Raw genomic sequence first — 27,046 nt, 5'->3', positions numbered from 1 at the left:
TCTGCTAGGTCATGTCACCAGTGTTGCTAATCCAAGTGGACTGCTGGTATGTATATGCAGGAGGTATTTGCGAGTTTATCAAGCTGCTGCTGCGTGCTATCCTTTGACTGGAACTGCTGGTTTCCAGACAACACAGATGGGAGTTGTTACGAAGAACATTTCTAAGCAGATCCACTATCCCAATATCCTTTCTTTTCCACTACCTCTGGTGAGTTTTGGGCTGTAAGGAAGGTTAAAACATTTAAGAACCATTATTAAAAATAGGATTTAAAATCACTAAAGTTATATCCATCTATTTGCCTTCAAATGTCATGATGTCATTGTTTTTAACCGCTGAATAGTACTCCATTGTATAAATGTATCATATTTCCATTAATTCTTCTTTTGAGGAACACCTAGGTTATTTCCATGTTCTGGGTATTAAATGAATAAAGTTGCTATAAACCTGCTTGAGGAAGTGTCCTTGTAGGATGAAGCACCTTTGGATATATGCACAACAATGGTATCTCTGGATCTTGAGGTAGAACTCTTCTTGATATTCTGAGAAACTACCATATTAACCTCAAAGTGGCTGTGCAAATGTAGACTCCTACCAGCAGTGGAGAAGTGTTTCCTTGTTCCACATATTTGCCACTGTGAACTCTAACTTGTATTTTTGACATTCTGAGAGATGTAAAATGGAATCTTAAACTATTTCTTTTTGCAGTTCCCTGATGGCTAAGGATGTTAAACACTTCTTTAAATGTTTCTCAGACATTTGAGATTCCTCTATTGAGAATTCTGTATAGGTGTGGACCCAATATTTAAAATTGGGTTCTTTGATTTGTTGATTTACTTCTTCAGATTTCTTTCTTTTCTTTTCTTTCTCTTTTTTTTCCATTCCAGATTTTATTCCCCTACCATGACTGAGTGGTTAACACATGTTGGACTTAAGACTCTTTTATTTTCAATTTTCCTAATTTTCTTTTTGAATTTCTGTGTTTAGTAGACTATAGCTACTTTAATAAATATTCTACCTGTTTATCTTCCATACCTGTATTATTAAGGAATAATACCATCTTCAAGTATTAAAATATCTTCTTTTGTGTTATGCATCTATGCTTTCAATTCTAATGATTATTCAGGATTTATATATTCATATTTAACTGATCACATTCATTCTGTTTTCCAATGATAGTCTACCACTTTAGAGGCATAATTCCTTTTCTTCTTTCCTGATATTTGTGATTAGTCACATACTTACTTTTATTGATAGTTACATAGTCCACTGTCATTACTTTGTCTAGACAATAAATTGTTTGCTAAATGTATTTAAGTTATATGAAAGGAATTTCTACATTTAATCAAGTAGCTTGAGATATTTCTAAATTCCTTTTCATAGAGATGGGTTTATTACTCTTCTTTATTCTTCAGTTTCACATTTCTTATTCCAAAGACTAACTGGGGGCAAGTCATTGTATTTCACACACGCACAAAGTAGTGCTTAGTCTTTATTCTAACACATAATTTCTTTTTGTACAGTGCTTTCAAACTTCATCTTATAGCATCATTTTGACAGTCACATTGTACCTCAAACATGCATCTGTGTCACTGGTTGTGAAGTGCATTACTCTACTTCATCTCCAATGTAACAGTATGCTTGTTCTTTTCTTACTTTTCCATTGCCATTTGGGGCAACCCAAGTACGATGTACTACTCTGTAGATACCTTCATTTTTTGTGTTTGGAAGTTAGTGCTTCTGAATATGTAGGTTTCTATTTTGGCTAGTTTGGCTCTAGTTGCTCTCACATATGAGCTTGAGACTGTCTTACATCTCAGTTAGAGTTGTGGTTTTCATTCTGGTTATACTTCTCTCCATCTTGTAAAATAGATTGTTCCTACATTCAAGTTTTCACTATTATTTTTAGTATTTTTTTCTAAAAGTTTAGTTATCAGCTAATCCCATGTACTGTAATTTTTTTTCTCAAGCTTATTCAACACAAACCAGTCTCCAGCTTCACTGATGTTGCTGACCACTTTCATGAACAAGCTGCCTCTCAACTGGAATTTAGTTGGTGAGCCAGCCCCAGGATCAGCTTTCTTGTCCACACCAGGAAGCACAACACTCATCTGTAGGAGTCCCTGTCTGACTCCCTTCTTATGAAACATGCAATCTGCTTACCCTCTGAACCGCTCGACAAAGTCCTTTCTGTCTAGGTGACTGTAGGTCTCCTGAGGTAGGTGGAGGTAATCACTGTTCCTAGACATTGAATATCCTTCTTGTTTGTGCCTAAGTAGGATATGGGGTGCTTAGTTCTGTTGTGACTAGATGTACTAGGATGAGGTAGTACACAAGCGGGGAGGAGGTATTCCTTCTTCTCTGAGGAAAGGAGGAGGGTGCAATGGGGATAGGGATTTGTAAGGGGGGCTGATAGAAAAGGGCAGGGGGTTGGGTTTGTTCAGGATGTAAAATGAGTAGAAATATATAAACTATTGGAGAAAAAGGGAGTTGATAGTTGACAATCCCGTTCTTCTTAGACATCAATATAACTGGCAACAGGGTTGGAGACAGAAGCTGGGAAAAATAGGGCACTATACTGCAGTTTGTAAAATCAGTTCCAGGGTAGTGTTCTTCCCAAATAATTTGGGTATTTTTCTTATATTTATTACATCATTATTTACCTGCTAATCTACAAATGTACAGAAATCAATCATTAATCTATAGGCTATGGAAAACAGTATCTGTGTTTATTCCATTTAAATTCTAGCTTCTGTTTTATGTCTACATTGAATAGCTACAGTTGAATATTTCATCGTTATGATGGATCTCATTTGATTATTTTTACCTGTGTGGTGGGTACTTATTGAGAAAGACGACATGGGAATTTCACTGGGTTGAATGATGCCCATTATGTTTTAATGCATACTGAGCCAATTATAGACCATGATGTGAATTAATTTTGTTGTTTTGCATAATTCTATTTACTAGCAATTAATGGGATTGCATTTGATATGAAAACATTTTTATTGCAAATGCAAGATACCCCTTTCACTACTTTATGAGTCCTCTGAGTCTTGAAGTGTAGCTGAAAAGAATGAGAAACACTCCTTAGGCAGGTTTAAAACACCTCTAAGTGATTCTAAGTGATTCTTCCCTCAGACACAGCTGTATTCTTGGCTCAAACAACTACAACAACCTTTGGGAACCTTCAGAATCCTGATCCTGAGCAGTGATCTCTTTTCTAGAATGTGGCACTGGGATATTTATGCCTAGGATTTTCTCCAGACACTCATCAGAGTCAACTTAATTTAGAAATCCCAGCATGATCCTTTACATATCCAGGCTGAATGCTGTCTGAAGTAAGTAGTTGGACTGAATGCTGTCTGAAGTAAGTAGTTGGAGCCAAATGCTTCTCTCTCTCTCTCTCTCTCTCTCTCTCTCTCTCTCTCTCTCTCTGTCATATATCTTGGGTTTTTATATTTTATATGCAATACTACAAACCATTGATTCATATATTTTATCCACTTATAATCTTTCACATGGCAATGCATAGCGAACCCTTGTTATTTTTCACAACTTAATACATCTTCCTTTAGAGTATCAGTATTTTACCCTTGTTATGTGATCACAGGTGTAAGTCTTAATAGGAATAAGGACCCAAGTGAAGCAGATACCAGAATTTGTTAAAAATAAAGGCAACACAGGTAAAAATAAAAAAAAAAAAAAAACAGGCGTGGATTTGATCTCAAGGCCAGCCTGGGTTGCAAGGTATCTAAAGAAGTTTTTATGGAGTCATACACTATATGTCAGTAAAGGGTAAATTAAGGCATTTACATATATCTCAATTTTCTGATTTCTCTGAAACTCACTTGTTCTAAAATTTTAGATTCTTTTTCTCCCTCTCCCCCTCATTCTCTTTTCTCTCCCCCTTTACTCACTCCCTTCACTTTCTCCTCCTTCATTTCTTGCTATCTTCCCTCCCTCTTTTCTTCATCCTTCCTGCTTCCTTATCATTTTATATTTTTCTCCCATCCTCTCTCTCACCCCTTCCTTTCTCTCTCCCACCCGCCCGCCCTTCCTTTTTTTTCTCTCTCTGTCTGTGTGAGGTGTATGCATATGTGTACACATGTATATATTTATGTTGCTCACCTGTATAGACTTAAGTAGAAGCAAGAGTTTGATATTGGAATGCATTTTTTAAAATGACTACTTAAGCCTGTGATCACCATGTTTATCAAAATTACGGAGAGCAAACTAGGACAGCTACCATCTGTGGTAGGAAAACGGTTGACAAGTTATAAATTATAGATTATAAATAAAACTGGCTCCAGTAGTGTTACTACATGAGAATTACTTTGCTGCTTGCCTAGTAGGTCGTTTATGAAGTGATTTTTGTCAAAGATGTTTTACTTGTGTAATGGCTTAATTATGTGTGTAGGAGATGATATGTCAAATATGATTTACCATAGCAGAGCATTTGCAGGTATTTCTAGAGTGGAGAAGTGTGATTTAAGGCAAAGAAAAATATGATTGGAGGTGGAGTGACTTAATCTGTATATATGTAATCTGTCTTCATAACTATCCATGAAAGATGTGCTAAGAAAAGTAATATTTGGGGGTACATATTTTTGCTTCATGACATCAAAGCATACACATATAGGACATATTCAGAGGACCATAGAAGATGTCAGTGGTTTGCACAAGTGACCTTCAAGTTGGTGAAAGGTCACGCAGAAAAGCTTTCTGAACAAGTTGTCTATATTTCTTTCCTTTTTCAAATATGATTTTCTCTTTCTCTTTTACACTTTCCCTTTCCTCTACTCCTCCTACATCCCACATAACCTCCCTTCTACCCTAGATTCACCTCACTTCTGTCTCACGTCCCAAAAGAGACAACGATCCCTCCAAGAGACGATACAACTTAAACCTGAAGCAATAACAGAAAGCAAATGTTCTCACACTGAAACAGGACAAAACAACACAACGAGAGCACGAGTCCTAAGAACAGACAAAAGGGTCAGAAACACACCCTCACACAGAAGACTAACAGCTACAACAAATATACAGAGGATCTGGTGCAAACCCATGCAGGCTTCCATCTCTGTGAGTCGGTGTGAACCTGGCTTAGTTGATTCAGTGGGATGTATTCTCATACCCTCTAACTCCTATAATCTTTTGTCTTCCTTTTAAGTGGGATTCCTAAACACTGAGAGGACAGAATCCAATGGGAACCTCCAGTTTATACTGCTTTTTCACATAATGTCTGGTGGTGGGTTTGTACATCCATTCCCATCTGATTCCACAGGAAACTTTCCCGGTCATCTCTTCTTTATGACAAAAGCTAGAGGGAGAACAATAACACATTGCTTCACTATGTATCCTCAATGTGGCTGAGTTTTTTTCTTTCTTTTTTCTCCTGACTATGCTTTTATAACTCACGTATTGTTGAAGTCAAGCACATAAAAGCTGAGTAGATTTATAGATCCATTCTTAGGGATCAGAAATGATTTAAAACCCTACTTCTTATATAAATGCCTATGAGTAATATCCATCCTTAGATTTTTAATCAATGTATATAGCATTTTTATGTATGAATGTGTTTATATGTACTTCCAACTGTGTTTGTAGACACATAGCATGAATATATGGTTGTATTGGGGACAGATGTCTATGCCGGATGTCTTTCTCAATCCTTTTACTTACATTTTGAATTTTGAGGTAGAGTCTCTCATTGAATCTAGAACTCACAATTCGACAATTCTGGATGACCTGTAATTCTCAATTCTTCCTGTCCCTGACTTGCTTCTACTAGTATTACATGTGTGTGTACCATAGCACCTGGGTTTTCACATAGGATCTGGAGATTAAAGTCAATTCCTTACCCACTTTACCCACTGAGATATCTCCTTAGCCCAGTAAATTGATTTAAAAATATATTATTTATATAATAACTAAATGTTGAAAAAATACAAAGAGAAATGGGAAATAAGACATAATGTATGATGAAGAATCTGTCAGGAAAAAGAAAACATAAAAATGATATCAGAATCTTGATATGAGTGTATATGATTATAAAATTCCAGAATTCAGAGGATGGCGAAAGGAGGATTGGGATTCAAGAGCATCCTCAGCTACATAGGGAATTGTAGGCCATCCTGAGCTAGATTCAATTCTGTCTTTCAAAGTATGTATGCAGAAACTTCACTGCATTGCATTGATGAAAATGCAATGTTTGGCATCCCTTAAAGACCAATTGAGGATTCTCTTTTGGAAAGTTCCTGTTTTTAGATAAAAGTTGTTCAGCTGTAGGATATAATTATTTGAGACTGCCTATTCAGCAAATCTCTAGATCTTCCTCTCTGTCTCTGCCTTCGGAGGGTTAAGCTTATAGGTACATGTCAAAAGTTTGTAATTTTACAGTCAATGCAAGTGACACTGGGGGAAAGTCAGGTGTTACTCAGAGTTTTTCCAAGTTACATCAACCTCTATCTGATCTCCACTCTTTTAACAGATGGATAATCTTCAAGTTTTGACAGAAGCGAGTAAGTAGAATATAACAGAAATTTAAGGATCTGTTCATTCATGAGCACACAGTGAAGATCATAGCATGTTTCTACCAGGCCAGAAGTGTTATACGTTAAAAAAAATACAAGGTGAGAAATTGGCAACAGATGGTAACTAATAAATATTTGAAAATCTTTGTTTAGAAATAGGTAAAAAAAAGCTGAATGTTTGATAGTGACTTAAGAGAGTCAACTTAACCATTAGATATACAGATGAGAGAAACATTGTTGTCCAGCTATCTACCAAGGGTTGATAAAGGGTGGCCCGAGGCAAGAATTAATGTGGGAATCTGGAGGCTGTGTCTTGACTTGAGAAAAAAAAGAAGTCACCATCTTAAAATCCTCGAATTAAGTGTTTGTTTTTATTGTAATGCAGAGAGAATATATGTGAGAAGACTAAAACATTAATTAATTCTTGTGTGACTTGAGTATAAAAGATAATCTGTATTCCTTCTTCCCACTACCTGCATGAGACTTGCTGGGACACCCAAAAACAGAGTTTCCATTTTTATTTCCTGGAATTTAATTTTTAAGGGATGCATAAAACTTGAATCTAAAAGCTGGTGTTAGGGAGAGCTGCAGGGGAACCAAAAGAACAGCATTAGAACTAGGTGAATGGAAAAGAGTACATTATTTATATAAAATCATTTACTCTGAAGATGAGGGGCAAGAGAATCTGGCAAGGATATGGGGTGGAAAACAACTGTGTATATGGCAACAGACCGGGAGATAACAAGAATCCACTGGATTTGCAAAAGGTCAGGAACCATGGGTAGGATACTGGACAGGTGAGAGGATATAGGTAAGGAGGAGATGGGAATGTATCTCCCAGAAGAATTGCTTGTTGCATTGAAGAATTTTGTAATTTATTTATCATTGGGTTTATTCCTTAAATGTTCTCTAAACCAAGATACCTGTTTTCGAGTAAAGCACAGAAGGCTCTTTTCCAGGATTTTTCCTCGAAGTTTGGAATTAGGAAGAGTCCAAGTTGAAAGGAAACAACTGCTGGGCACACAGGCTAGCAGGCTTCGTTTACCTTTTTTCTGTCTACTTTTCTCTCTCTTTCGCCCTTTATGAGGACTCCGTCCTACAAGGAAAATAAGTTCATGTCAGTTTATATATATATTTATAAATCCTTTTTTCAGACTTATATAAACTTTCTAGTCTAGAAATTCAGAATGACAGCTCACATTGCCACCTAGTGTCCACTAGGTGGAGGCCGCGAACAGCCTGCTGGGAAGCTGCAGATGGGCAGGGTCTGCAGCTGCGCAGAGAATGAAATGGATGGTCCAACACAGACAAGGCCGACCACTCCACCGGATGAAAGCCTTGTCAGAGGTAAGCTTTGAGGTCTCTGACTATGATGGGTGATGGGCGTCCAGTGGCTGAAGAGGGATTCACTGTGAAAGCATAAGTTGAAAGTCACTGTGCTGTGGGCAGTCTTCCCTGGATTCTTAGCATAGGTACAGATTCTGTGGTGTTTCTGCATCTTGCTTTGTACTACGCAGTGCACTTAAAACAACGTCATGGGTTTTACCTTGTACCTCAAATTATAACGTGTAATTTTACGTTTTATTTTCTTTCATATGCGTGCATTTTCTATCAAGCAAATCTGTAGGTAACTATGTTTTTTTATTGGCCTATTATTTGTAAAGAATTTTAGGAAACAAAGGGAATTGCTACATATTGTTTTTTTTTTAATTTAATCGTTCTTAAAGAATAAATGTCTGGCCCTTTTAAGAGATCTGTTTGATGCATGTCCAAAAGCTAGGACCTGTTTGGGTTTTGGTGTGTATCTCGCTATTTTTGCATGTTTCTTTTATGCAAATTATTAAACTAATAGTATTCCTATAAAAGCTACATTATATTTATTTATTTAGGTTTCTAAAGTAGGTTATTTAAATTAAATTATTCCTTGAGAAGTTCATTTGTATATATAATGTTTTTAGATTATGTTTAACCCTAAACCTTCCAAGTTCCTCCCTGCCCCCACTGTGCCCTTCCCAATTCTCTTCCTGCCCCCAAATAAAGTACTGAATCCTGTTAGTGTTCCTTGATGTACATTCTTGAGTCATGAAAAGCTACACCTAACCGCAGCCCTGAAGAAAAGTTACATTATTTTGCCTAGCAGCCATCAGTGGTCAGTCTGAGAGTCAGACAGCACACAATCTCAGATGTGGTTATAGCCTTGAATCGTTAGCTTTGTGTGTTTGGCTTAGATTTGTGGCAGAAACCACGAAATGGGGCTATTTGGAGTGGCATTAAGAGGAGTTTACCAGAACACAGGTATTATTTCACCTTTTGGGGGAATTTCTATAAGTTTATAATTGTTCATACATACATACATATATACATACCTTAATTATACTTAATTGGATCTGTTTCTTTTGAGTTCATAGGAAGAAAAATTAGATACTAATTTAGGTCTGCTTTCTTTTCTAACCTGCATTTTAACGTTTAGATTTTACCTAAAATTCTGATGCTATAAGGGGACTGAGGCTAATATTGTTGGTTTTCTGCTAAAGACTAAAATCTATCATTTCTTTACAGATTACCAGTTCCTTTTCATTGGAAAGAGAATTCTTTTCACATCAACTATATTCAAGTCTACAACAGGTTAAACGTGACCATGTTTATGATCAACTTCAATAGAGCATGAATAGTCTACCTCATTTTGTTTGATTATACATAGCCTCTTTATCAGTGAGAAATATGAGTTCATTGATTTGAGAAATCAATATAAAAATTGTATGCAGGGTGGTTTCAAAATCATACTGAGGAAGCAACATTTCTAACTGCAGTTTTCTCAGACAACCCTTTTGTCATTTGGGGAGGGAATGTCCAGTTATTTTTTAAGCTACCTGGGTAAGATTCCTTTCCTCACTACTTTCAGAAATCAGGCTTTTTACGTACATTCAAAAAGGAGGTATGCTGTTTTGTCCATATTACTTCACAGGGTAACCCAACTTACTGTTTACTGTGTACAAAGTGTAGGATTAATCTTTATGCTAAAAAATGTATACAATTTTAAGACAAGACCATGGAAGTGCTTTAGTGCATTACAGTAATTATCTTCATCTTACCCATGAAACCTTTCATGACCCAAGTGACCTTGTAGTTATTAATAATTATATTGGTTTATTACTCCTGCACAACACCCTTTTCACAGTGTTACATACACGAGGTTTCGATTTTTTTCTACCCCATCTTTTTATTTAGTTCTGTGCCTCTTGTATAATAAAGTACATTTCGTGGCAGTTAGGCATGTAGTTGCCTAAGGATGGAAAGTATTGAGAAATTATGATATTCTAATAAGATATCCCTGTAGGTACTGTGGAGAAAGGTGTACTAAAATTCTCACGTTAATTAAGACTGTTTTCCCTTCCTTTTTAGTTGTAATATATTTTATATATGCTAGTAAACACATCTATATTCTATACTCAGGGATCACACTTTATTCCATTGATTGAGATATATATGTTTATTTCACACTATATTTTGTTTCTAGTATTATTTTTGTTTGTTTTCTTGCTGCTAATTTAGATGTTAATGTTTTGTTCCAGTTTATAATCTCTTGTGGGCAGAAGATGACAGAACTGACATACTACAGAGGAAGGTATGAAGAGTTACAGCGAGCAAGTATGGGCCATTCTCTCAGGTATTTCTGCAGAAGCCACCCATTATAAGTGCACCAAACTTATGTATCATTGGTAAGAATTGCTCACATGTGTTTATACATTATGGCCGTTTTAAAGCATAGATTAACCCATAATGTTCAAGAGAGAGCCTCCTTGTTTTTCTTTTAAATTCATTTGTTTTGATTTCGTGCATATAATTATTTTGTCTATATTTTTTTTTTTTGTTGTTGTTTTCTTTTGGGCAACACTTCCATTCCTGGTAGCTGCTGTGGCCAGAAGATGATACTGAATTTCTGAGAGCTGGAGTCAAGGGTGATTGTGAGTTACCATGTGGGTGCTGACAAAGGAACACAAGTCCTTTGGAAGTGCTCCTAATCCAAGCCATATCACGAGACAGAGTCACCTTAGCTTTGTTGTTGTTGTTGTTGATGATGATGTTGTTGTTGTTTTTGACACAGAGTCTCTCACAGGGACCTGAGTTTCACAGATTTGACTGCCTGACCAGGGACCTCCAGGGACATGGAATTCTTGACTTTCCAGTGTTGTGAGTTATAAGCTCATACCTCTGTGCTTCCCCCATTTCTGTTTTTGTTTTGGTATTCTTTAAGATAATTTCTCTGCATATCCCTGACTCAACTAGAACTGGCTCTGTAGACCAGGCTGGCCTCAAATTCCTTGATCTGCCTGTTTCTTTCCCAAGTGCTAGGACTGAAGATGTGTACCACCATCACCCCACGGTTGTAAGGAAGCCATACGTGTCTGACTGAAAAATGGATTACTTAGATAAGGTACCTTGAGTATTTTCTCATATCTCATACAACAGATGAAAACTAAAGATAGAAGTAGTCATTTAATATAAAGCAATAAAAAATACAGCAGTATATAAAAATATCTCATTTTATAGATAATGATGGACTTAAATGTTTTACTTTACCCAATAACCAACCTATTCTAAATGCCTACTTACAGCAGTCTCCTGGAACCTTTATAAGTACGAGCAAAGTATATTGTGATTCAAACTGTAGCTAAACTTTAGAATACACACACACACACACACACACACACACACACACACACACACACACACACACACACCGTTCTATGTGTGACTATGTTCTAGCCTTACAATTCTAGGGTCAATTCTGTATCTACCTCAATCTCAAAAATTTATGTGTGACTTTGAGTCTCCAAACCATATAGAAAGTTGGTACACAATCGCGAATATTTAAAACAGCTGGCAGTAAGTTTGTTGTGGCATCCTACATGGTCCCAAGAATTAGAAAATTATGTCAATGAAAGGTAAATTGGTTATACAAAGAAACAATTTTGAAGTTCAGCTAGATATTTGTATCATTGTCCACTTCACTGTTTGCATGAATATACTGTTGTTAAATATGGTGCTGATATAAGAAGATGAAATCAGATAAATTTCTCCATATTAACATAAAACTTCACATAATTATAAAATAACTTCAAGATAACAATTTACATTTTTTCATTTTCATCCCCAAACATAGAAGAGCAATGCTAGGACTCAGAGGTGATTTGATGTGTAAATGGAGAATGACAGAAGAGCTTCTATTTTTATCTAGCATTCCAAACACTGTCTTAGGCAACCACCCACGATTCAGTGACCTTTCTCCTTTCTACTTCCCCTCGAAAGTTGTATTTACAGTCAGTGGTTTGGATGGTGGTATGTCCCTCCCGTCTCCTAATATATAGTTTCAGAAATTGTCTTACACATAATCTAAAGAAATCTGTGGGCTAGAGAGAGGGGCCTAAGAATGAAAGCATACAACATCCTTAGTTCCCACCACGGAAGTCAAGTCCTCTGTTGTTCATGTGCACATATCTCCATTACCCATGGCTTTAAATAATTAATAATATAAACCTGAAGGATTCCACTAGTCACACTTTGTCATACGTGACTTTTTAGTCAATAGAAGCTATCAAGATATGTCACCCTTCTATTGATTCATCAGCTATGGGACTTTTTCCATTTCTGGGTTGTCATCAATGTCCTATTTGTACCAAACAGACCTTACTTGTGTCTCTTCAAGAAAAGACAGACAGTAAATTATGTCCTGATCTAATTTAAGAATTTTTCCTTGCCAAAGGTCTATGTATTTTAAACTTGCATTAAATAGTCTTTATATAGAGAAATAGGCTGTTCTCAGTCTTGCCCAGGCAGCTCTCCAAGTCTTAACCTCATGTAATCATTCATATTTAATTTCCATTGAGCTGTGACCACAGGTACACCTCTAAGCCTAGCATATTTTCCTTTGCTATGTTTATTTTTCGAGTTCTTATGTAGGATGTCTTTTGATAGAAATGTAGCTGAACATTTATTTTGCTTATATCAATTGCAGCATTGTCAAAATATTTTCATACTTTGAAGGAATTTGGTGGGTCTCTTATGACTTTTATGTTCACAAGAATATGTCATTTTTATATATGTGGGTTATGATTTATTTATCCTTGACTAATAAACTTTGTTAAATATAGAATCCCTCATGTTATTTCCTCACTAAACACAACTCTCAGTAATCTTGGGACAAATGTTGAGTAGAGTTTTGGAGGGAGTGCACATCTGTTTATTTCTAATCTGAAAGTTGAGCCTTTGAATATAAAATGATGTGTATGACTTTCTTCTCTCCTTAGTTTGATGAGTGTTTTATTGTGAATTGAATTCAGATTTGTGATATATTTCCTCTTCCCTCGTCAGATAACCACTTAATTTTTATCATACTCTGTGTATAGTGGGACACATTAACTATTTTTTTTAAATCTGAAATGAATATTTGTTGTTGTGGGGTATTTACCAGAAAAGACTGCTTGGACATGGGTTTATTAGCTGGCCAACAAATCCACTGGATGTTCAGGATCCAGTGCCTCATTGAGACTTTTTCAGGATGACCCTTGAAGAACAATCTTGCTTTGGGTTGAGATACTTCAGTTATGAAGACCACTTAGCCAGAGGCAGAACTACAGAAGGAAAAAGCAAGGTCAGTACATGTAGAGAGCTTCTAGGAGCAATTATTTTGATGAGTTAGGATTAGGTCTTTATTGTAGTTTTGGCACTGTCTACATGCTGAGTTTTACACTACAAATAATACTTCAGCCATAGAAGTGTGCTAAGTCTTCAAAGCTTACTCAGGTCTGGGACCCTGTTGCATTTGTGACTCACATGCAAAATGTGCCCATGTGTACTCTTTCTCTGTGTTATCTTTGTTTCAAAAGTATTTTTGAAGTTTTCATCTGCATTTTTACTTTTCTAATTGAAAATAGATCTACCTGAGGACCAAGCTATGTCACTCTTTGGAATATACCCAAAAGATGCCCCATCATGCCACAGGGGTATGTGCTCCACTATGTTTGTAGTAGCCTTATTGATGATAGACAGAAACTGGAAATAACCCAGATGCCCCTCAAGGGAAGAATGTATACAGAAAATGTGGTTCATTTACAGAATGGAATACTACTCAGCTATTAAGAACAAGGACATCCTGAGTTTTGCAGGCAAGAAGATGGAACTGGAAAATATCATCTGAATGAGGTAACTCAGACCCAAAAGGACATGCATGGTACGTACTCACTAAGTAGATATTAGCCAAAATATTACAGAATACCTAGGATACATTACACAGAAAACAAGATGATTGTTAACAAGCCAAAGGGCCAAGTGAGGATGCTTCAGATTCAAGAAGAAAGCAATCACTGGAGGCAGAGGAAGGCAGAGACATAGGTGGGAGAGAGGAGGGGAGAGGGGGAAGGGATAAAGGGGAACATGATCAGGTATTGTAGGGGATAGGATAGACACCCCAAGTACCAGGAGAATGAATGGAAATATGTAACCTCATGGGGTGGGAGGTGGGTGACCCTCTAGAATGTAGGTGAGAGAAGCTCAAGAATCAGAAGGAGGGACCTTATATGGAATGCCCAACAGTAGAGAGAGGAAACTTGTAGAGTCCACCTCCAGTAGAAAGACAGGACATCAAGTGCAGGGATGGGGTTGGCAGTCCACAGTCAAAAACACTGACAGAATTGTTCCTCTCTAAAAAAAAACTACAGGAACAAAAAAGGAGAAGAGACTGAGGGAAAGGAGGTCCAGTGACCTGCCTAAATTGGAATCCATCTCAAGGGGAGTCTCCAAGGCCTGATAGTATTACTGATGTTATGGTGTGTTTACAGACAGGAGCCTAGTTTGTCTGTCCTCTGAGAGGTCCAACAAGCAAATATTAGACAAAGACTGATGGAGGTATGTACATCCAACCATAGGACTGAAGTCAAGGACTGCTGTGGTTGAATTAAGGAAAGGCTGGAAGAAGCTGAAGAGGTTGGCGACCCCAAAAGAAGACCAGAAGTCTCAACTCTCCCAGACTCCTGAGATCTCTCAGACATTGAGTCCCCAACCAGCAGCATACAAGAACTGGTGGGAGGACCCTGACGCATATACAGCAGAGGACTGCCTGGTCTGGCCTCAGTGAGAGAATCCTTGCCTAACCCTTTAGAGACTTGAGGACCCAGGAAGTGGGGAGACCTGGTGGGTGAGCTTGGGAAAATCCTCTGGGAGGAAGGGTGGAAGGAAGAATGGTATGAGGAACTGTGGGAGGACAGCCTGGGAAGTGGGTAACGAATAGACTGTAAAAAATTTAAAAGTGGAAGATTAAAAAAAATCTATGTACATTCTCTTTTGCTTGAATATAGGTCAGTGTCTTCGAGTAACTGTTGGTTGCCTTTGGTGGCCAGATGATGGTGTGAGATCCCCTAAACTGGATTTACTGACATTTGTGAGTTGCCATGTGGGTTCAGGAGAGTCAACCTGGTTTCTCTGGAAGAGGAGATAGTCCTTTTTATTACTGAGCCATACCTCCGTTCCCTCTTTCAAATTCTGTTTTTAATTCTTCTCTCATGTATTACAGCCCAAAAAAGAGATTTTTATCTCTCCTCTCCTCAGGGTCAGTCTTCCCTACCTGTCTACTCCCCCCAAGACCTTTCCTGTATTATTGTCATGTTTGTCTCTAATGTAGTATCTTGTTTGTTGAGTTTTGTTATTTGGTTACACAGTCATTGCTAAAAGATTTGTCGTAAGATTTAAATTTGTGTTTTGTTTTTCAAACGATTGTAAAGGAAATTTATTGTGTTTCCAAAATATTGTCAATATTAAAATATGAAAACTCTCTATGTTTATTTAGTGGTTCAGTGGTAGCTATCAACACAGCAGAATCCAAAATCAGCTTGGAGGCAAGTCCTTCGGACATCTCTGAGGGGTCATCTTGTTGTTTGAAGAACCATCTTAATTGTAACTAAGAACATCCCCTGGGTGGAAAATCCTGTATTGCATAAAATGATGAAGGCAGGGTGAGTACTTGCATGAAGTTGAATGAATTAGGATTTATTACTCTCTGCTTTTTATATTGAGAATATATTTTGATCACCACTTCCCCTCCCCTAACTTACCTTCACCATATCTCAACCCGTTCAACTCTATACATTCTTTCTCTCTTTAGACAAAAAGAAGCAGACAAGCTCCCTGCTTCTACGTTATGAACGTAGCATGATCAGTTATGTTACACATCCTGCCACTGTGACTTCCCAATGATGGAATTGAAACTGCACGTCAAAATAAATTTTCTGCATTTTTCCCTAGAGAAATGACTTCAATTCAACATGAAATTAATCCCCCAGACCATCATTAGAGTGCAAAGGTGACCTGAGCATCTGAGCCTTCAGGAAGACATGCTTCATGGATCTCAATTTGGATTTCTGAACAGAGAAACAGGTCATTGGTAGATAAGTTAAACTTTCAAAATCAGGTATTTCTATTTAGTGTACTCAGCCTCGTGAGTTTGTGTGGAAATATGGGGAGCATTAGTAGAGTTGGGAGGCAGATGGAGGGTAGACATGATGTAAATAAAGTACCCTGCATGAAATTCTAAAAGAATTCTGGAATGCATCATAAAGTTTCAGAATACTGTTTACACAGATATCAGTGTACATTGCCCTGAAACTTGATATTTTGAACTTATTTTGCACAATTCCTGTTTTAAAAGGTACTCCACAAATTTAAATCCCTACTTAGTTGTATGCAACTTAGAGTTCTGCAGTCTGTCTCCACACTCTTAAATCTGTGCACTGCTAAGACTAAAAGCATTGATATAGTTTATTTTCTGTTTGTATCATTTAAAAAGTACATTGTAGACATGTCTTTTCAGGTAATCATATATGCAGGAAAGATACTCTTCTTTTAATGTTACAGTGAAAACAGTTACTATATTTATGGCATGGTAGTATTTTCTTATCGTCTATGTGATTTCAAATGTGCTATTTCATTCATTGTGATGTCACTTTACTCAGGCTGTACTCAGGTTTTTCTGTTATTATTCATGTTGTTTTTGTTTTCTTTGTCATTTTGTGGTCGATGCTACTTTAGGTATCATCAATTACTGGTACTTGTAATGCACAACATTGCCATGAAGAAAACAGAATTAGCACAGTAAGTATATAATGAGGCAAAGAAACTGAATATAACCCACCCCGTTAGTGGTGGGTGTAGGCTAATTATCCCTATGCTAGAGATTTTCTACCCATGCTTTTTCCAATTGGTAAACATTGCTATACCAAAATTAAACTCTGCATTTGGTTAATTGCACCCTTTAGAGTCTATAAGTCATATTTCAAAAGTGTTTAACATTATTTTCAATTTACATTTTCTAATATTTATGTTTTTTCTATAAATATGACGATTATTGTTTTAATTGAAAGACATTTTTTTCATAAAATATATTCCAATCACAGTTTCTCCTCCCCCTATGACCTACCTTCATGCCCCCGTTTTTCTCCCTCTCTGTTGAAAACAGACACTGACACTAACACTAACAATGACATTCATTAAAACACAGAGCAACACACACACACACACACACACACACACACACACGGCTAGAGAAAGAGAGAGAGAGAGAGAGAGAGAGAGAGTCAGAGACACAGAGAGACACAGAGAGACAGAGAGACAGAGAGACAGAGAGAATGAGAAATAAAATACATAAAACAGAAGTGGTGTATACATTTAATCATAGCACTCTGGAGGCAGAGGCAGGCAGATGACATGAGTTCGAGGCCAGACTGCAGAGTGATTTTTTCAGGAGAGCAAGAATACAATGAGGAACCCAGGTCAAAAAAATCCCAAGAGAAAGAACTGCATAAAACACAAAATTAGAAGCAAAAAACCAGTAATACAACAAAATGGTAAAATGAAGCAATATGAGACAAAAGTCTGTAAGATACCATTGAGCTCACTTTGTGTTGGACAGATAATTCGGGCCATGAGGCCAACCTTCAAATGTAATCAATATATCCATTCATATATTTATCCTTTACACGTGCTTCTCAGATGGACGTAGCCTTTTAGTTAGTGATGGGAACCCGTTCATGTGTTCATTTCCCCCTCTCAGTCCTAAGATCTTATCTAGCTTGAATCGCAGCAGCTGGCCACACTGCCACAATTCCAGTGACTTTATATGTGTATCACCACTCCTGTGTCTGAAAGATAGTGTTCCCATGGGAGTTATCCATCACCTTTGGCTCTTATACTCTTTTTTTTCCTCCTCTTCCACCTAGCATCAAACTCTGAATAGAGACGTGAAAGACATATCATTTATGAATGAGTGTTCCAAGCCTCTCATTCTTTCTACACTGTTCAGCTATCAGCCCATATTTTCAGTACATACAAATATACATACATAAACACATACATATAGAAAATGTGTATTCATTCAGAAATGAAATGTAGTATATATATATATATTTATATATATAGTACATTATATATAATGGATATGTATAATAGCTAATATTATACTGTAATATCTATAATGTCATAACATATACTAGGTTTATGTTATTTTACATTGATACTTTATATTATATATGATGTATTTTGTGTTTTTATGAGTGTATAACAGTGTCTAGTATGAGTCTTGATTTGATAAATATTGGGTCATAAATTCAATAAAAAAATAGGTGATTACCTCAGTAAAATTTGTGCCACAATTACAGCAGTATATTCTGTAGGCATGTCAATATTGTGGGTTACAGGGTTTGTAGCTGAGTGATAATGATTATTTTTCCCCCAGGAGCATGCAGAGTACCTTCCAACTCCATGAACATTACATGTGAAGCTTCAAGTTTGGTATCTGCACAATTTCTCAATGGTTGATGACAGAAGTAAGCGATACCTTTCTATAGCATTAGGGCTTTATCTTCAGGTTGTAGAGAGTAACTAATTGCCTTGTCAATATCTTGTCTGGGATCCTCTGTGGGACGCCATTGACTAAAACTCAACCAAACAGTCCATTCCTAACACTGGAGAGATTATTGTTTGGCATAGTAAATCCAGTTAAGGTAATGAATCCTCTAGTCTGTGATGCCTATGTTTAAATTGCTCTCACATATATGAAGTGTCTACAAGTTTTTTGAAATATTCATACATAAGTATTGTATTTAGGTAATGTCCATTCTCCTTCTTACACCACTGCATCCTAAAATGTATGTTGAATTATCTGTCAAATCATGAACTTTTCTAATAACTATTATTGTTGAGCACATATTATTATTTATTTCTAAATAATAATTCCACTCCCACCAGTTCCACCCATACAAATTCCTTCCGATAACACCACTCTCCTTCTCTGAGCAAGAGATGCCCCACTTGGGTACTTCCTGACCCTGGAACATCCAGCCGCAGCTGGACTAAGCTTGTTCCCTCCCACTGATGCCCAATTAGGGAGTCCAGTAAGGGGAAGGGCATAAAATGGCAGGTAACAGAGCAGAGACAGCCCCTGCTCATATTGATAGGGGATCCCTATAAAGACAAAGGCACACATATGGTACAAAGGTGTTGGAGTTCTAGTTGTAGCCCCTACATACTCATTGGTTGTTTGTTCAGTCTTGGTGCGCCCCAGGGTCGAGGTTAGTTGACTATGTATGTCATCATGTGTTGTCCTTAACCCCTGTGAGAGGCATAATTATTTAATAGCTTAAAATATCTAGTTGGAATATTGTCTCAGATGGCAGTGAGCACAGTGAGGATATACACTCTAGAGGCAGCTTCATTGAGACAACTTGTATTAATAGGTAGTTTAAAGTCTATTTAAATATTTTTAAGGTGTCTAGGCTCTATAGGGTAAAGGTACATCACTGGAAGGGGCCAGGTGCTGGGTATGCCTCATTATAAACAGTAATTCTAAATATTTGGTGTATATCATTTTGTAAGGTAAAAGGAAGTTTAACCTGGCTACTGAGCTGTATGAACTCCTCTGGTAGAACAAAAGTGGGGAAACAGGGCTACATGCACAAGGACATCCTGGCCCGGGCAGGGTTGTTGAGAAATCTTACTACTGCCAATCTCAGGAGAAGATTTCAAGGGTTTGGACGTGACTTAAGCTGACTGTTCTTCCAGGCTTGCTTCTCATGGCCCTGTATCTTCCCAGCTCCACAGCAGAGCCTTATGATTTTTGCATAATATTTGGAGTGTTAATTTTCATTTTATGTTGAGATATACATATTTTCTGCTGGTTCCCAGGTCTTCAGTCCGTTTCCCCAACACAATACCAGATCATGTTCCCTCTCTCCCCATCCCCATACCCTTTCCCTCCCCTGTTCCTCTCTTCCTTCTCTTGTTCAAATGTCTTTATTGAAGCTAATTTTTCGTAAGTTTTGAAACAGTAGCAGAAGTTCAATTTCTCCATCTTTACTTTTCTTTATCTGAATGACGTGTTAATTTTGGTTTTTATTGCATTTCCTTATGAAGTTTAGATGAAGGTGACCATAGAACAAAAATGTAATAAACCTTTGCTTTAGTTTGAGATACTCTTAGTCTCTAATAGCTTTGATAACTAAGGTCTTCTTAAAGTCAGTAAAAATCCATGGGTGATATTAATAGTCTTAAATACACTCTTGGACGTTCAAGTATTATGTTACTCATTTATCCTTGTGTTTTTATTTTTTTATGTCAGGTATCTCTGATACGGAGTCTCAGTGTACTTTGTAGTGAGGTTGCAAATTCAAGCAATAATGCAATGCTTCATGTCAGCATCCTGAGAAGATCACACTGGAGACCACTACTCTGATCTATGGTATTATAAAGTCATTTGCTTTCCAAATTGATTACTTATGCAAGTAATTAGATAAAAGTTTATATTTTGTTGTACTTTAAATTTTTCATTCACTATTTGAGTCTGGAAACAAAAGAATTCATTTATGTTTCAAAATTTCAGAGGAAAATTGGTTACAGAGCCAAAAACGAGACTGCAAACTTTCTGAATATTGGGATCCTCACAACATTTGGTTGTGACAGAAAACAAGGTGAACTGCGTGATCACCATTTCTGAGATTATACAAAACAGATTGAACAAAGCAGAATTAGGCAAAATTTAACTTGCAGTGCCATTTCATATTTCCAGTGTAGTGTAGAATGTGTTTACTTTTGCTTGGTTCCTTAAAAGATTGCCAATATAGGTGGTGTGTTCTGGCAACTTATTGTCTTTTGCTCTTTCTTTTCAGTGGATATTTCATGCATAGAATCATACTTATTTAGGTGTATTATTTATTTAATTCTTTACTAATTATCCATAGTACATTTTGATAAATTTTTCTCTCTTAATGCCATCCAGGTCATTCTTACCTCCCTACCTAACTAATTTTATGAATATGCAACAAAACCCCAGAAAATCTAAAGAACAAAACATAACGCCATCACAACACAACACACAATCAAATAACAAACAAATAAAATATGGATTTCATTTTGTTTTGGCCTACTATTCCTGAGAATGAAGCAGCCCTAAGTTGTTTTTGATATTCTCAATAACTCTATTGAGAAACATGGTATTTCCTTTCCTTACAGATATAAACTGCAAGAACTTTCCTGATGAGGAATAGGACTCTGTGTTTATACCCTTAACCAATGCTGTAACTGTAAGTAGTGTGAAATATTGGAAGTTTTGTCTGTTCCTATTGCTTTAGAAGCTTTGTATAATATGTACACATATGATAATAATTATAATATACTCACATTATACAATTCCTCATGTAATACAATTCCTTAGCTAGATATGCCACTGTGTAAATCTCCAGTAGCGGGAATTAGTTAAACAATTCTGGATCGGTGGCCAATGTGTTCCCATATACCCTAACTTCAAACATGAATAGTGGTGCTAAAAGTATCATTTACACCTTCATCACCCACAGTAAAAGGGCCTGTTCCTAAATATACCACTTATATCATCAAATATGGAGAAATGTAGTTTGTGCCCAAAAAGATATTTCATCCCTATTAAATAGATTTCTTGCTTCCAGAAGGAATTCTGCATGCATGTAAAAGATAGAAGGCACCTCAGTCAGGGATGACATTAGCCGAAATACCCAACAAAGGGGAGATAGAATGTGAAGAGACAAGGTCCTGTAAGATATGCACGGCCCCAGTTGAAGATGGGGTCAGTCACCCATCTCAAAATTTTTAACCCAGGATTGTTGACTAAACCATCAACCAAACAGTACACAAGAGTGACCCATGGCTCCAGCCACATGTATAGCAGAGGATGGCCTTGTCAGTCCTCAATGGGAGGAGAGGCCCTTAGTCCTGTGAAAGCTTAATGCCCCTGTGTAGAGGAGGGCCAAGATGGGGAGGAAGAAGTGTTTGGGTGGTTGGGTGAGGGAGCATCCTCATGGAGGGAGTGGCTGGGGGAGCACCCTCATGGAGGAAGGGGTTGTGGGGATGGAATAGGGGATTTCTCAAGGTGAAACCATGAGGAGGTAATAGTTGAAGTGTAGATAAAGAAAATATCCAATAAATATGAAAGAAAGGAAATAGAGGGACAAAAGTGGAACAGAGACACAAGGGAAGGCCATAGAGACATCCCTCTATCTAGGGTTACATCCCATCTGCAGAACCAAACCCTGAAACTATTGCTAAGGCCAAGAACTGCTTCTTGACAGGAGCCTGGTATGGGTGTTCCCTGAGAGGTTCTGTCAGCACCTGACTGAACGTACAGCCAAACATCAGACTGAGCCTGTGCACCACAATGTAACAGCTAGGGGAATGACTGAAGGAGCTGAAGGGGATTGCAACCCCATAAGAGGAACAGTATCAACTAACTGGACCACCTAGAGCTCCCAAAGTATTAACAACCAAACAAAGAATAAACATGTGGGATTTATGGCTCCAGGGTGGCCTTATCTGGTATCACTGGGAGGGCAGGTGCTTGGTCCAGTGAAGGCTTGATGCCCCAGCATAGGGGGATGCTAGTGCAGTGAGTGGGATTGGATGTATAGAGAAGCACCCTCATAGAGGCAAAGGGGAGGTGGATGGGATAAGAGAGTTCACAGAGGGAAAACTGGGAAGAGGATATCATTTGAAAAGTAAATGAATAAAATGATTAATAAAACAATGTAAAATAAGTCATACCAAGCAGCTATTTTCTACTCTACTACTTAGGCTTGATCATGAATTTTAATTATTTCAATCCCCCACCTTGGGATATTTATGCATGGCATAGTGTGCCTTTTTATGCTGGTGGATCATTTAACTCCTGATTGTCCATTGAAAGAGTTTTTCTCTCACAAGGGCCATATATTTTTTTTATCAGATTATCTTGTGCTCCACATAGAGCCTACATTCTAATCATTCGCCTTCTCTTTTTCTAGGTGATCTATGGCAAGGGAAGAACAAGATCTCAGGACTGGTTCATCACCTTACTAAGATATTCAAAATTACATAATACTAGAAGAACTTTTTTTTCTTACAATCTTAGAATGTGGAGGGAATCTTATTTAACTAGTGTACAGTTGACAGAGGATACCTAGGGAGTTTATTCCCATGCTGAGATACCAATTCCTTACTACTGTCCACAGCATTCTTAGATACTTCCTTTTCAAAGTGAGTCTAGCAGAGGCAAAAAGTTCGTAGTCGTTCATACTGTAATTTAGAATTATACAAAAAGTGTTTATGCATAGACAGTGGATAGAAAGGCTCAATTCTGCAACTCATGTGTTATCTTTGACTTTTTAAAAGGAGCTGTTCACTAGAGAGTAGCTGCAAGGAATGGAAAATTTGATGAGCCACACTGAGGAAGACTGAGGAAGCGGAGAGCTGACATCAATTCACATTATGGTGTAATCATTTTTCTATAAACGGTAAGTTGATATTGAAATGGGAATTGTGGAAACAGCATAGAATTGTGATCTTCGATAATAACATAATTTGTAATTGTAACATTCCACTAACATTTGAAGTATCTGACTAGAACATATTAGTTGAATTATAGTATATTATTGATATTTCACTAGGGCTTGTTTAAGAAATATAGCAATGCAATTTAAATTACTTCATTTCCTTTACCATTAAGTTCTATATTATAGACAGAAATATACAAATATTAAGAAAATAAATAATTCGCAATTAGACCAATGGCACATTTTAGTAGTATATAGCCTTTCCCCACAACAAATGCTGAGATTGTTTTTTATTCAAAACAAAATCAAGTCCACTGGATCTATCTATAGTTATTAAAGTCAGTGCTAACAATATGTCAACAGATGTGCACTGTATGTCTGTTACTAAATCCCAACTACAATCTTAAAAATAAAGACAGAAGAGTATTAAAACATAATTTATTCTCTCCAATTGTTTTGTAACATCTTATCTCATATCACGTATGAAGAATATTTCTTTTTCATGGTCATTTCCTCTTAAATAAAATTTTCACACCTGTAAGGAGCTGAGCAGCTCAGGGTATTCAGACAGCACAGATATTGGCAAGTTTTATGAACATGCATTGAGTACTTATTAACAGTGAATATTTTTTTATGGAAGGAGGACTCTGTTGAAGCTGTCTTGGGTTTGGGCACTGATGTCTTCTTCTACTTTCCTGAATCATTACCTACTCTCTGGCAAGTATTTTTAGTTCAAATGCCTGTATATCACACATGCTCCAGTAACTGAAACCATTCAGCTGAATTCCTTGATCTGGATTTCTTGAAATGGTTTTTGTAGTTGATCTATAGGTCAAATTGATTTATGTCTCCTAAGAGGAAATCACTCAACAAGAGCATAAAGATGATAGTTATTTTCTCTAGGGTCAGTAAAGATGTCCTAAGTTACATACTGTGTTATGTTGTTTGTCCATTGTCATACATATAAACTATACTTTTGTGTATAATGTTAAATTTATTTTTTGCTCTATTTTATTGGATATTTTTTATTTACATTTCAAATATTATCTATCCCCTTTCTCAGTATCCTGTCCAAAATCCCCTATACCATCCTCCCTTCCCCTTTTCTATGAGGGAGTATCCCCACCCATCAATCTACCCTGTCACATCACCCCCCCTTTATACTCCCCTACAATGGGGGGTTCAGCCTTGGCCGAAACAAAGTCTTCTCCTCCCATTGGTACTCAACAAGGATATTCTCTACTATATGCAGCTGCAACTATGGGTCTGTCCATGTGTATTCTTTGGATGGTGATTTAATCCCTGGGATCTCTAGTTATTAGGCATTGTGGTTCTTATGGGTGTGCAAACCCATTCAGTTCCTTTACTACGTTCTCTAACTTCTCCAATATTGACCCCATTCTCAGTTCAATGATTAGGTGCAAGAGTCTGCCAATCTGGCAGAGCCTTTCAGCAGAAAGCTATATAAGGCTCATTTTAGCATATACCTCTTGGCATCTCCAATAGTGACTGGGATGATGGCTGTATGTATTTGCCAGGATCCCTAGGTGGGGCAGTCTCTCAATGAGCATTCCTTCAGTCTCTGCTCCAAACATAGTCTCTTTGTCTCCTATGAATATTTTTGTTTCCCCTTCTAAGAAGAACTGAAGCATCTGCACTTTGTTCATCCTTCTTCTTGAGCTTCATGTGGTCTGTGGATTGTAACTTGGTTAATCTGAGCTTTTGGACTAATATCCAATTATTGGTGAGTGCGTAGTTGTGTGTGTGTGTGTGTGTGTGTGTGTGTGTGTGTGTTTGTGTGTGTGTTTGTGTGTGTGTGTGTATGTGTGCGATTGGGTTACCTCACTCTGGATGATATTGTATAGTTCCATTCATTTGCCTATGAATTTTACGAAGTGATTATTTTTAATAGCTGTGTAGTGCTTCATTGCGTAAATGTACTACATCTTCTGTATGCATTCCTCTGTTGAGGGACGTCTGGGTTCTTTCCAGCTTCTGGCTATTATAAATAAGGCTGCTATGAACATAATGGATCATGTTTTCTCATTGTATGTTAGAACATATTTGGCTATATGCTCAGGAATGGCATAGCTGGGACCTCAGGTAGAACTATGGCCAATTTTCTGAGGAACCTCCAGACTGATTTCCAGAAAGTTTGTACCAGTTTGCAATCCCACCAACAATGGAGGACTTCGTTTCCACATCTCCTACTTACTGAAAGGAATTTTGCCTGGTTTGAATCTCTGAAGGTCTTGTGTGTTCTGCCACTGTCTCTGTGCAGTCATATATTTATTTGTCTGTTATGGATAGAAGTGACATTTTCCATGGAGTCATCTATTATGCCTGGCTCTTACAATCTTTTCACCCCCTCTTCTGCACAAATCCATAATGCTTGAGGAGAGAGATTTGATGAAGACTTCCAATATAGGTCCAAATTACCCAAAGTCTCTTCACATTGTCCTCTTTTGGGTCTCTGGGCCATTTCCTATCTGATGTAAAATGAAGCTTCTCTGGTAAGGGTTAAGTAATACCTTGATTAATGACATTAGAGATCATTGATACATTTCCTTATGCGAATAACAGTTTTTTTTTTTTGGTTATTTATTTCGGAGCTGGAACCGAACCCAGGGCCTTGCACTTCCTAGGCAAGTGCTCTACCAAATAACAGTTTTAAGCTAGAACCTATAGCATCTAAGATTCTTGGCAACTTTACCAATATCAGATGTGTGTCCAACTCATGGAATGCCACTTAAATCCAATTAAGTTGTTTGTTACTTCTCTATTATATGTGGCATCATTGAAGTGATATATATTACACAGAAGTCACTTTTATAGGTTTCATGTGTTGTATATAAGCAAAATTGATGATTTATTTTTTTTGGTAGTGTGCCAAGTACATTTCAACATTATGGATGCTCATAAGGACCAGTAAAGTTTCTAGTTGGGAAGCAGATCATCTTGTCTATGTTCAGTGCTTTAAATTCATAATATATTCAGTTTGTGGAGAGTAACTGATAACCGTTACAGAACCATGTGTTACTGGGAGGAGAATGGCATTGACCATTGATACACAGAAATAATACACACCTGACTCTGAATTTTTTCTTTGCTGTCACAATATGTCAAGGTTGTAATTGTCTCATCCAACATATGGTAACTTCATTTTAATTACTTTCAAAGTATATTTGAAACACATTTTAATGAATATTTCAATAATCAAATTAAATTATACAGGTAATGCCATCACATAATTTCTACTCTTTCTGTCCAACTGTAGTTTCTTTTTTTGTACCTTATTAGCTGCCAAAATTATGGTCTACTCTTATAACTTAATAACTTAATAAGGGACTTGTCCCATTAGACATCTCATCCTCTCTCCCATAGCCTCTATTTCTTACCTGTAGGTCTTCAGTTAGCAGTGAGGTTAATAACATTTTCCCCAATTCACATTGGTACAAGAACATGTGGCATCATTTAAAAAATCTTTTTTGATATTCAAATTATTTGAGGATCCATGTGAGGGACCACAATAAAATAAAACTTACAAGATGACAAATGCCCATATAAGTGTATAGCCATTTGGTGATAGTGTGTATTCTTCTAGCATGCTGTGTAAAGGATTTAGTAATTTT

General features: G+C 37.1%; 1 protein-coding gene across 1 annotated transcript in view; it reads left to right on the top strand.

The window, feature by feature from the left end:
• Positions 1-7,811: 7,811 nt before the first annotated feature.
• LOC102546835 (uncharacterized) overlaps positions 7,812-27,046 on the top strand; it is a 479,532-nt gene continuing 460,297 nt past the window's right edge. The window contains exons 1-16 of the mRNA XM_087601102.1: positions 7,812-8,829; positions 9,094-9,159; positions 10,107-10,725; positions 10,882-10,969; positions 13,093-13,186; positions 13,470-13,538; positions 13,651-13,737; positions 14,460-14,724; positions 14,889-14,971; positions 15,377-15,542; positions 15,832-15,963; positions 16,615-16,677; positions 18,317-18,407; positions 20,198-20,317; positions 21,088-21,158; positions 22,887-23,375. The gene's annotated coding sequence lies outside the window, so the exon portion shown is untranslated. The remainder of the gene's footprint in view (positions 8,830-9,093; positions 9,160-10,106; positions 10,726-10,881; positions 10,970-13,092; positions 13,187-13,469; positions 13,539-13,650; positions 13,738-14,459; positions 14,725-14,888; positions 14,972-15,376; positions 15,543-15,831; positions 15,964-16,614; positions 16,678-18,316; positions 18,408-20,197; positions 20,318-21,087; positions 21,159-22,886; positions 23,376-27,046) is intronic.

This window comes from Rattus norvegicus, chromosome 1, assembly GCF_021556685.1.
Source record: "Rattus norvegicus strain SHRSP/BbbUtx chromosome 1, alternate assembly SHRSP_T2T, whole genome shotgun sequence".
NCBI lineage: Eukaryota > Metazoa > Chordata > Mammalia > Rodentia > Muridae > Rattus > Rattus norvegicus.
Note: the sequence above shows the minus strand (reverse complement) of the source record. Positions and strands in the feature narration are given on the sequence as shown.